This window comes from Cnephaeus nilssonii, assembly GCF_951640355.1.
Source record: "Cnephaeus nilssonii genome assembly, chromosome: 4".
Lineage (NCBI taxonomy): Eukaryota > Metazoa > Chordata > Mammalia > Chiroptera > Vespertilionidae > Cnephaeus > Cnephaeus nilssonii.
Genome location: NC_137075.1, coordinates 91,227,078 through 91,239,590, shown reverse-complemented (window position 1 = coordinate 91,239,590; position 12,513 = coordinate 91,227,078). Strand labels below are relative to the sequence as shown.

The 12,513-nt window shown below is 40.9% G+C and overlaps 1 protein-coding gene and 1 pseudogene across 15 annotated transcripts in view; one reads left to right on the top strand and one right to left on the bottom strand.

Moving 5' to 3' along the window:
* Positions 1–12,513, bottom strand: part of NRXN3 (neurexin 3) — a gene marked incomplete at both ends in the record, with an annotated part of 1,469,510 nt that overhangs the window by 536,334 nt on the left and 920,663 nt on the right. The gene's annotated exons all lie outside the window — the stretch shown is intronic.
* LOC307098583 (DNA-binding protein inhibitor ID-2-like) lies at positions 4,037–4,424 on the top strand (annotated as a pseudogene). Its single transcript has one exon. The product of its transcript is annotated as a DNA-binding protein inhibitor ID-2-like (transcript).

Sequence of the window (12,513 nt, the reverse complement as noted above, 5' to 3'; positions counted from 1 at the left end):
GATGCCCATAGCCACAAGATGGCAGCACCCAGTCCTCTCAGGCCCGCCGGAGTCCCCTGGACCCAGGGAGGGCTGCTGCTGAGAGCCAGCAGAATAAGCGGCCTGGCGGAATGCTGCCCAGAGACCTTCCTGACCCTTTATAAAAAACAAAAACAAATTCACTCCCCATGGTGTGATCCCATACACACACACCTGCAGCCTCGGGTTTTAGCCTTAGAAGTGCCTGTACCCCCACAGAGCAATCTCCTCCCAGCCGCAGCCTGTTGTGTCAGCCTGGGAGGTGCCCGCACCCCAACGGAGTGATCCCCTCCCAGCGGCAGCCTGGGGTCACAGCCTCAAAAGCGCCTACGCCCACATGAAGTGATCCCCTACACACACACCTATAGCCTCAGGGTCTCAGCCTCAGAAGCGCCTGCAACTCGGGCGAGTGATCCTGCCCCACTGGCAGCCTAGGCGGTCCACCTTTGAACTTCCCTTGCCCCCAACCAAGTGATTGGAGATGGGGGGGAGGGTATCTGGGTGACGCTGCCCAGCAAACCTCTCCCATTGGGTAGAAACTTCTGACCAAGTTAGGGAGGTAAATGGGTTTTGTTTAAAATCTTTACAAACCGCAAAGGAAATATCTGAGGTAGGGTTTCACATCAGAAGTAACTTACAACTAATTTCTGAAGGCAAATGGTGACATTGCAGTTACATTACTGGAGAGTACCCCATGGTCTGGAGGTTGGCTCTGCAATGGCGGTGGTGGGCGCTCCCTGCCCTGGTTCCTCAGCACCTCGGGAAGGGCTTGAGCCCACCCAGGAAGGCCTTTTCCCCTACAGTTTTCACCAAGGAAGGGAAGTTTTGTAGACATGAATAAGAAGTGCCCACGCACAAGTCCTAAAGATGCCGGGGCCAGGAGAAATGACAAACAAACCGGGAAAAGAGCAAAACCAGAAACACCACAGATCCCAACTTAGATCATCTTTTTCTTCAGATGACAGTGTGTTTCCCTCTTCTTTGTCTTCTGGAAGCAAGACAGATTAAAGTACTGACAATTCTACCAACAGAAAAGTTAAGAGAAAGAGATTACAGAAAAGGAATAAAAGGAGAAAAGAAAGAAAGGACAAAAGATGAAACATCAAGAAAAAGAAAGAGAAGGAAAAAAGGAAGAAACAACCACATGATATCACCTTCCCAAGGTCTCATGAAATTCCTGTTTAAGGAGTTTATTTTATGACACTTTTAGTTTGGGTTTACATTTTTACTGGTTTGTCAAGACCACAGCAGGTACACTGTCCAATATGTGTTTTTTTTTTTTAAATACATTTTATTGATTTTTTACAGAGAGGAAATGAAAGGGATAGAGAGCTAGAAACATCTAAGAGAGAAACATTGATCAGCTGCCTCCTGCACACTCTCCACTGGGTATGTGCCCCCAACCAAGGTACATGCCCTTGACCAGAATCGAACCTGGGACCCTTGAGTCTACAGGCCAACGCTCCATCCACTGAGCCAAATTAGTTAGGGCTGTCCAATATGTTAAAGAAAAAAACCCTATCTAATAAAGAGGGAATATGCAGGGGAGGGCATTTGTGGGTGACCGGGCTGTCAGGGGAGGGCAGTAGGGGACGATCGGGCCAGCAGGGGAGCAGTTAGGCATAAATCAGGCTGGCAGGGGAGTGGTTAGGGGGTGATTAGGCTGGCAGGCAGAAGCGGTTAGGGGCAATCAGGCAGGCAGGCGAGCAGTTAGGAGCCAGCAGTCCCGGATTGTGAAAGGGATGTCCGACTACCTGTTTAGGCCCGATCCCTAAACAGGTAGTTGGACATCCCCCGAGGGGTCCCATATTGGAGAGGGTGCAGGTTGGGCTGAGGGACACCCTCCCCCCAATGCACGAATTTCATGCACCAGGCCTCTAATTAAATCATAATTATTTAGACTTCTGCATAAAAGACATGCCTTCTAAATCTTTTGATAATTTCCATTTGCTATTCCTATGAGGGAATATATATATTTGTGAAGAGCCCATTGCAATGGAAAGAGTATGCTAACATGCCTGCCCTATTGTCCTTTCCCTCCCAGTAGGAAATCTTGATGGACTGGACATAAATAACCAGAATTTCCTTAAATAAGATATGTATCTTTAAAAGCAGATACCTCACTGGGGGCAACCCTAAAAAGCAGAACTACTCTGCTTTCTCTACTCAAGACCAGGCCATTCCTGCTCAGGAGCTATCATAGACTAGAGAAAGAGAGTTAGGTATTCAGAAGATAGCTAAGAGTATTAGACAAACTAAGATACAGAGACAAAGAACGATCTGTTTAATATCACATAACACTTCAATGTCAGAATAAGTTGGAATATTTCTCTAGAACAAGTGTGGGGAATGTCTGGCCCATGGACCATGTAAGGCCTACAAAATCATTTGGTCTGGCCCTGCCAAGGCATTAGGGGTGAGTAAATGAAATGTTTGACCAAATATAGCAGGCTAATTTTTAAGTTGGTAATTTTGTATGACCTGAGAATGATTTATAAATATCCAAATGGTCCTTGGCAGAAAAAAAGGTTTCCCATCCCTTCTCTAGAATATTACTCTAGAGTGAGACATGTATGATTCCCATGGCAACATCAATATAAAATAAGATTATAATTAAAATAATATTTCCGTAAGTAGATAATCTGCCTTGAGAGAGAATTAATAGATACATCAGGGGTGAATCAGGAACCCAATAATGTGAGATAACAGAACAATCTGAAAGAAATTGCCAAAATAAATACGGTTGAAATGATTAAATGAATTACAGAAACCACAAAGGGGGATGAGTATTATAGTGAGGAGCAGAAGAAAGAAAATACTAAAATATTTTGAAAGTGCAACACAGTCAATGAAATATTTTTTAAAAGTCAGTGAATGGATTATGTAGATGTAGCTAAAGAAACACTTAATGAACTGGAAGACAGAACTGAGGGAAGTTCCTAAAATATAGCACAGAGAGAAAGAGATTTAGGAAATATGAGAGAGATTAAATTAATGAAAGATCAAATGAAAACTCTAACATCCTACTATTAGAAAATATAGAAGAGAATAGAGAAAACAAAGAAAAGAGCAACATTCTAAAAGATAATAGTTGGGGATTTTTTTCAGATTTAAGTGATGCAAATCCTTATATTTAAGGATCCTTAGCAAGAAAAACAAACAAACAAAAATCATCACCTTGGTTCATCAAAATGAAACAAAAAATCATCAACTTAAATAAAAATGTTAAAATCAAAAAATTACTTTGTAAGTAGAGCCCACAAAATAATAAATATAATAGCCATACAGTGAAAAAAATCAATCTCAATTTATTTATCTGGGCAAATCATTTAAGAGTAGAGGAAAGACGTTTTCAGATAAAGAAATTTTGAGGAAGTTTACCACTCAAACTATCACTGGCATAACAACTAAAGGATATATTTCAGTGTGGAGAAAGTAACCCTAGAAGAAAGAAGTAGTATTTAAGAAACAATAGTGAGTAAAAGGAACCGGTATGACATGGGTAAATCTAAGTAAGCATACTGTCACTACTACTAGTGCCATCACCACTACCAACCTGTTTGTGGTGGCTTTATAACAAGAATAATATCTCACACCTGTCAGAATGACTATCATCAACAAATCAACAAATGATAAGTGCTGGGGAGGATGCAGAGAAAAAGGAACCCTCATGTACTGCTGGTGGGAATGCAGACTAGTGCAGCCACTGTGGGGAACAGTATGGAGTTTCCTCAAAAAACTAAAAATGGAACTCCTATTTTATCCAGTAATCCCACTTCTAGGAATATTTCCCAAGAAACTAGAAACATCCATCAGAACGTATATATGCACCCCTATGTTCAAGCAGCACAATTTATAATAGCTAAGATTTGGAAACAGCCTAAGTGCCCATCAGCAGATGACTGGATTAAAAAAACTGTGGTACATTCTGAGCACTGGCACCTTAGAAGGCGGTGGTAGCCTAAGATCCAGGGCAGTTCGCTCCCTCCTGGTCTCTCCTTCCTTCCCAGTGACCAGCATGAAAGCCTTCAGTCCAGTGAGGTTCATTAGGAAAAACAGCCTTTCGGACCACAGCCTGGGCATCTCCCTCAGCAAAACCACGGTGGACGATCCGATGAGCCTGCTGTACATGAATGACTGCTTCTGCAAGCTCAAGGAGCTGGTGCCCAGCATCCCCCATAACAAGAAAGTGAGCAAGATGGAAATCCTGCAGCACATCATCGACTACATCTTGGACTGCAGATCGCCCTGGACTCGCACACCACCATTGTCAGTGGCCCAGGCAGAGCCAGGCATCCTGGACTCCGCTGACCACCCTGAACAAGAACATCAGCATCCTGTCCCTGCAGGCTTCTGAATTCCCTTCTGAGTTCATGTCAAATGACAGCAAAGTGCTCTGTGGCTGAGTATGGTAGCCAGGACTTTTTTTCTTTGCTTTGCACAACAACAAATCCGCAGGAACTTATTTTTCAAACTCTCACAAGGAGGACAGCGCATTGAATGGGCCTTTTTAAAACATGGAAGCAAGACTTGGAAGGATCAGCCCTCTGTCCCAGAGTGTGTTTCTGGCCTGGACTGTGAGAATAGTTATTTATAAAAAAAAGACTTTTCAATGCCCTTTCTGAAGTCTGAAGGTTTCTTTATATACTCTCCCCACCATGGAAAGCAAACACTTTAAAATCACAAGGAGTTGCCCAATTTCAGCAGACTTTGCCTTTTTTTTCAAAGGTGGAGTGTGACTACCAGAAGGATCCAGTATTCAGTTACTTAAAATGAAGTATTTTGGTCAGAAATTTACCTTTTTGACACAAACCTACTGAATGCTGTGTATACTGAATGCTGTGTATACATTCATAGTGAAACCTTATGAACTCTTTAACTAGTTTGCTTGTATAGTGGCAGAGATGTCTATTTCTGCAAAGTGTAAAGATGTACTTGTCATGCTAAACTCTTTATAAAAAGTTTAGTTGTACACTTAACCCTTTTATACAAAAAAATAAATCAAGTGTGTTTACTGAATGGTGATTGCCTGCTTTATTTCTGGGACCAGTGCTATGATTTTTATTATGCTACTAGAGGCCAGTTGCAGGAAGATTCCTGCAAGAATAGGCCTTCCTCGAGCCTATTCCTGCAAGATTAGGGCTTCCTGCGGCCGGAGCAAAGCAGGGAAGGAAGCAAAGCCCACCGAGGCAGGCTTTGCTCCTGTCTCAGCTGTCTCATTCCCTCCTGTATCCAACTCTGCTGCCTTGCTCCCTCCCTTCTCCACTGCCTCACTCCCTTCTCTGCTGCTTCACTCCCTTCTGCAGCATTTGGCTTCCTTCTACGCTGCCTTCAGTCTTCGCTTCACACCTGTGTATGCAAATTAACCGACATCTATGTTGGGTTAATTTGCATACTCACTCCTGATTGGCTGGTGGGTGTAGCAGAGGGATGGTCAATTTGCATGTTTCTCTTTTATTAGTGTAGATGTTATAACTGAACCCAAGTCACTACAAGTTCACGTTTATGTAGACTGTATAAAGATGATAATAAACCATGTCTGGAGTAAAAAAAAAATACACACACACACACACACACACACACACACAAAAAAAAAACAAAAAAAAAAAACAACTATGGTACATCTACATAATGGAATACTATGCTGCTATAAAAAGGAAGGAACTCCTACCATTTTCAACAGCATGGATGGACCTGGAGAGCATTATGCTAAGTGAAATAAGTCATTTGGAGAAAGATAAATATCACATGATCTCACTCACTGGTGGAATATAATGAACAACATACATAAACTAATGAACAAAAACAGATCCAGAGATGGAGAAGCATTGATCAGACCATCAAACCTCAGAGAAAAGGTAGAGGAGGGTGTGGGGAGGGGAGAGATCAACCAAGGGACTTGTATGCTTGCATATAAGCCTAATAAATGGACATAGACACTAGGGGGGTGAAGGCATGAGCGGGAGGTTGTGGGGGGGCAATGGGGGAATAAGGACACATATGTAATACCTTAATCAATAAAGAACAATAAATAAATAAAAACAAAACAAAAAAAGAAGAATAACCAAAATTTTCTTAAGGCTTTTAAACTAGGTATTAGTTTTGTCCATATTCTACAACTGAGGAAAAGGAGGCATATATTGTGACTTGCCCATATTCATATAGAAGCAGTATTTGAACCCAAATCACTTATCTACTGAATCTATGGTCTAAATCACCTTACTCTTCAGTTGCTAAATTGCTATGCAAGTGAAGTGTGCAACCTCCAAGTCACACACTAAGAGGCTGATGCTGGTTTTCTACATTGCCTTTGTCTCTTTTCCAGAATGCAGATGTAGAGACCTGTGATCAAATTATTTTTTCTAATTCTCTTCTTTTTATTTTTAATAATAATGTTCATCACAAGCTACTCAAGACTCATGCCAAAGTGCTGGCTCTAAAATGAAATAAAACAAATGACATACACATGATTGTCTGAGTATTGGCTACTAGATGACCATTTATACATCCCTTGTCCTTTACCTCCCAGCAGGTACTTGAGCAATACTTACTGCAAACATTCTAAGTTTTCATATAAAAAACTTCAATTGTTGACACTGGAAATAAATGAAGCCCAAAGCATTTGCATTAGATATTGACATGCATTACGTGGTGCTTGGGCAATGTACAATTTAGAAATTAAACATAGTTTGTGTTCACTATCTGATAATGGGAAAGGCAACCTAGGGTTACATTAAATTGGTGGATAATCCACAATACATCCCATATCCAGATAACAAGGTGATGTTCATAAAATTGTTGATCTTAGGAAATATGAAAAAAATAGGTTAATTGCCTGTATTCCTGTCACAAACCACAGCCAAGCTCTCTTTATCTAAGAAGTTGCTCCTTTTCTATTGTAGGTCAGACTGAGTCCCCAGAACATTGACATCATTCTTGTTATTGTTTTCTGAATAGAGACGTTCATTTCTTGAGAGTGCCAGTCTTTTGCTTTACATTGAAACTAAATGCTACCAATATGCTCTCTGACGTTTTATGCTCTCTCCATGAAAATCCTGGAAACAATATTCAGAAAAATACCTTTGATATGAGCAATACCATCAGTTACAACAATAAGAAAGCTTATTATAAGCAATAAAAAAGAGAAAGAAGCCACAAAGCATGTATACATAACTTGAAGCCAAAGAGAATCAGAAGGCTTCTAAAAAGTTATACCAGAAGAAAGACCATATTTTTGTCCTATTAAACCAAGTTTTAAACTAATGAAGAGAGAACTCTATTGTGTATGATTTCCAATTATTTAACGTGGTGTGGTTGATAAATGTAATGTCATCCTATATTAGAAATGGAAATATCTGGATTTTAATTCTTGGCTCTGACATTAATTGTCATACATTAGGCAACTCACTTAAACCATAGACGATCTCATGTAGATTCTCAGTGTCTTTTTTAATTTAAATTTTTATAATAGAAGCTGAGACTAACAAGCTGTACAACTTTGGAGTAATAATACCTGCTGGCAAGCTTACACCTACTGCTTATTTTCCCCGCTGTACTTCTCTCCTGCCTGGCTTGGCCAACCACCCACCTGTTAATTTCAAGCAAATGAATGTAGATAACAAGGTATTTCCTGTGGATTCTTGGGATTCAAGAAAAGAATTCACAAGGGAGGGCTGGTGGAAGAGGGATGGGAGGCAGCAGTCTTCAGCAGCATATATCTTAGCCCAATTCAAGCAGAGAGTGAGCCATTTCATCCAAGAGAGGGCATGAGGGGGGAGTAAAACATCCCAGAGGGAGTCACCGTGCTTGATAGATGTAATTTCCTAAAATGTATACCTTGTTGGTGTTCAGAAGATGAACAGAGAAAGGTCAGTGCATCCAAAGAGAGAGAAAAGGACAAAAGGACAGTGAGTTACTGGCCAGTGCTGCCTATTCTAGGAGGGTCTGTAATACCACTAGAACAGGCTTGACTCATTACTGAGTAAATTAAACAGCCACAGAGGTGAACCTTTAGGAATAACACCATCCAGCAAATTTTTGAATCATCTTCTCCTTGACTATCTCTCATTCTTAGCTACTGCTGGGACAAGGGGAGTTCGGAGTGGTGTAGGATGCTGGTTGCTTTAGGAGTTACTCAGCAAATGGTGGTTACTAAAAGTGGCCCTGGGGGAGCAATGATACATTTAAACAACTACAAGAAACTCTTGGCCTTTTCTCCTCAGCCTCCGCTCTCCCACTGCAGTTAAAGGAACATTGAGAATAGCAGAAATAGCAACCCCAAACTGTCCCCACCCCCACCCACCAGATGCAGAAGAGACTTTGGGTAGCTTGACTTACATCATAGGAAGATGATTATATGCATGGCTCAAAGGAAAACCAAAACTAAAAATATTTATAGGTTATTATAATTCTGTCTATCCTAATTCATTCCCTCCCCCCATATGTACAACACCTGACCAGGATTCTTGATGACCAGTTCCAAACAAAGTTATTTTATCTTTACAACATCAAGTTTGTTTTAAGTTATTTTTTTCTTTTACTACAAAACAAAACGAAACAACAATAACAAAAAACTCCATAAAAAAACTTGTGCGAAAGTGTCCTCTCTAATAAAAACAGTAGCAGATAGATTTTGGTTAGCAATTATAAATCCCAATTTTAAAAAAACAAACATATTTTATTCTGATTTTTGATAGGCTTATTTGTGTATGTTTTTGACGTGGAGGGTCAATAAAAGATGTTTTTATTCACCTAGTTGTTAACTACTACTCCCTGTTTGGGTTTGTTATGGACTGAATTGTGTTCCCAAAATTTCATATGCTGAAGTCCTAACCCCCACTGTTTAAAGAAAGGGCCCTTAAAGCGATAGCCCTAGTCTTTTTTGGCTCAGTGGATAGAGCATTGGCCTGTGGACTGAAGGGTCCCAGGTTCAATTCCGGTCAAGGGCACATGCCTGGGATGCAGGCTTCACCCCCAGTAGGGGGCATGCAGGAGGCAGCGGATTAATGATCCTCTCTCATCATTGATGTTTCTATCTCCCTCTACCTTCCTCTCGGAAATAAATAAAAATAAATATAAAAAAGAGATAGTTAATATTAAATGAGGTCATAAAAGTGAGGGCCCTAATCCAATAGGACTGGTGTCCTTATAAGAATAGGAAGAAACACTAGGAGTGTGTAGTCACAGAGAAAAAAGCCATCCAAAGGCACAGAGAGAAGGTGACCATAGGCAAACCAAGGAAAGAGGCTTTAGGAGAAATCTAATCCCTGACACCTTGATCTTGGTCTTTCAGCTCCAAAACTGTGAGAAAATCAAGTTCTCTTGTTTAAGCCATCCAATATGTTGTATTTTGTTGTGCAGCTTGAGCTGACTAATGTAGGCTTGTTGGTAAAAATAATAGTATTTGTAGAATAAGAGACATTCAGATCCATAAAGAACCTTAGAGTTTATTTGGATACAGAGTTCTTAACCTGGAGTTCAAGGAACTGCCATAATGATGGCCATCTCCTTGCATACCTACTTATGTTGTGTACAATTTCTATGGTTTTATATTATAGCCCTAAAAATGCAAAATTACTTCCTGAAACTAAATTCAATTTAGTCTTGGTGTGCATTTTTTTTCTGGAAAGAAACATTTCTTCGGATTTTTAAAGAAGTTTATAATCTCCAAATGCTGAAGAACCACTGATTACTTCAAAACCCTCATTTTACAGATAAGAAAAGTAAATTCTAGAGAGAGAAAGTGCTCAAAAAATGCATAAAAACACTAGTAAAAATGATATACAAATCCCCTGCCTCCTAATTTGATTGTTATCATGTTCCTGATTATATCTGGTTACTAGTGAAGAGTGCACACACAAGCGCGCACGTGCACCAACACACTTTACAACAATACCAAACTTCTTTTCATAGAAATTTAGCATTTCACCTATTTCTCCTGAACTCAGCTAAGGTAAAGAAGTATCCTTCAACCTTTCAAAGTGTATCAAGATATAGATAATACCCCAATTTTAACATGTTTATTTAGGTGGTAGGGTTGGTAAAATTTTTTAACGTATGCTCATACTTGCACAGTATGTTATATAGATGTGATGTTTTTATGAATGACAACATAGGTTTCTATACATGTGGCTAACAAGATAATTCCATTAAAAATGTTAAGGCTTAACATTATAACTTCCAAGTTGCTATGAATATAAAGTCTTGTGTCCTTCCACTTACACATAGTCAAGAGACAGTGAGTGACTGGAAATCCATTTCCCCAGTAGTCCATCTTTAAGAGTGGGGTCAAGCATATAAGCCAGAGACAGTGCTGCACACACACACTCACATACTAGTACACACACACACACACACACACGCACACACACCCCTCCCAGACGGAACCCCAGCAGTAGTCATACAGGCTGGTCCTAAAAGCCAATAATGAAAGAGGAGGCTGAGAGCCCCTTTTACCTGGTTAGTCTCTGTGCTGATATTGACCCAGGAACCTCCCACTTCCTCCAGGCCTCCATGAATGTCAATAGCCATTTGCCTTCTCCGAAATACAAGGCTCTCTCTGCTTTTTTTTTTTTTTTTTTTGGCTCTCTCTGCTTTGAAGGGCTTCTTATATGTGCAGCACTTGCAGTCAGCATGATTGCCTCCCTGTCTACATTTCTCCCCTCCCCTAATTCCTGAAGCAAAAGTGGTCATTTCCACTTTTTAACAAAATACTTATACCTTTCAAAAGTGTTTGCAAAAACTTTTTCTTCTTTTCCTTCTCATTTTTACCCATGTCTCAGAATTCAGAGTACCTCCACCTTAGCATCCATATTGCAAGGGTTAATGTTGCATAAGGGAAAATTTCAGAATTGGGCCCTTCACTTGTCCTTTTTAGGGAAGCTGTGGGAAGGAGGGATCTGAGAAAGCAGAGCTGATGGTCATTTCATGTAATACAGACTCAGTGCTTCTTACAATGTGTTAACCAGCATGCCAGGTCTGCCCCATATCTTGTAACCACTTCCCCACTACACCCCTACCCAGTGTTTCCCTGCTGCTGAAGTTTGGGCTATCCTAAGGCATAATCTCAACTCCAAAAACATGCTTCTCTCTTTTCTCCCACCTAATCAGCATCTGAAGTCACACAGACTGGGTGGCATTTGGGCAAGAGAAAGGACAATAAGTAGGAAAAAAACTTCTTGATCACTAGTCCCTCACTGCCAGATTCTCAGATTCCCAGACCCTCACTTCAGTACCCTTCCCATCCTCACTCTACCCTCTCCTCAGTACCCCTTCTCATCCTCACTCTTTCTACCCAACTACAGCTGCTGCTTGCCTGTGGGGCTTGGGTTTCTTTGGAAGCCAAGGAGAGTATATGGTGCTGAAGAAAACCCAATCCAGAAGTTAAACTCATGACTTCCCATCTTCCTAACCTTCTCCTCTGTAGGCAGGTCTTCATTCTCTGCCACTCCCCTGTACCTCTCCACCTCCAGACTTTGATCTCACCACTCGACTCTGCTTATCTGATCCCCTACCTATCTCAGGCCATTAAAATCCTCAGGGGTACTCAGAATGCTTTCTCTTCTAAGAAATGTTTTCTAATCTTCACGTCAGAATAAATCCCTCCTTCCTGTGCTCTTGCTAAATTTCTAGTGTGAGGCTGAAAAGATCCTCTCTGTGAATGCTAAGCTGCATACACTCCTATCTCATCCTTCTACAGAAGGTATTGACTGTGTAGCGTGCATCTCAATCAACTTTGCTTACTTTTCTGACACATAGAGGCTTGGGTGCTCCACAGAGACCTCCAGGCTTCTCTCCTTTATTAACCACCAAAGCCCCACTCCTTCAACTTCCATCCCTTCTCCCCTCAACTCCCCATCCCCTCTGCTCCTCTTATTCTCCTCAAATATATCTAACTATCCTCTTCACTCCATTCCAGGACATCTAGTCCAGCACCCCACCATACCTTTTCCAGCTGGAACACCTTTCTTGTTTTTGAATCCTTTCTTAACCCCCACCTTGACCCAGATACAAGAACTGCCCTGAATGGAGTCTTTGGAGCAGAAAGTGGTGGTCGGGTATCCCAGATCTTGTTACCAAATGTCCAGTGGTAAGAAATGTGTTTGTGACATCCCAAACTAGAATTCCAAACTAGAAACACATCCCTTAAGAAAGTATTTCCTATGTGACCAGGTACTTGATTATAGTAGTTCTAGACTAGATTATTGGGAATGTCCTGGGTTAATTGGTATTTGTGTTCTGGAAATAGAATACATTCTGTCTCTGGGAAAACATAATGTGAGCTCTGTGAATTCATAAAGTAACTTTTGAAATACAACCCTTTTGAAAACTGAGGCCTGCCTGCTCTTCTGTGAACGCTGTGGGAGGCAAGTGGGTGGTGGTATGACTATGATATCTGGCTTTCTATTTTTGTAATGTGGCAAGGATGCTGAGGAATTCAGCCCCCAAACTGAGAAAGGCAGAATAGCACCCGATACTTAATCATGCAGAGACAAT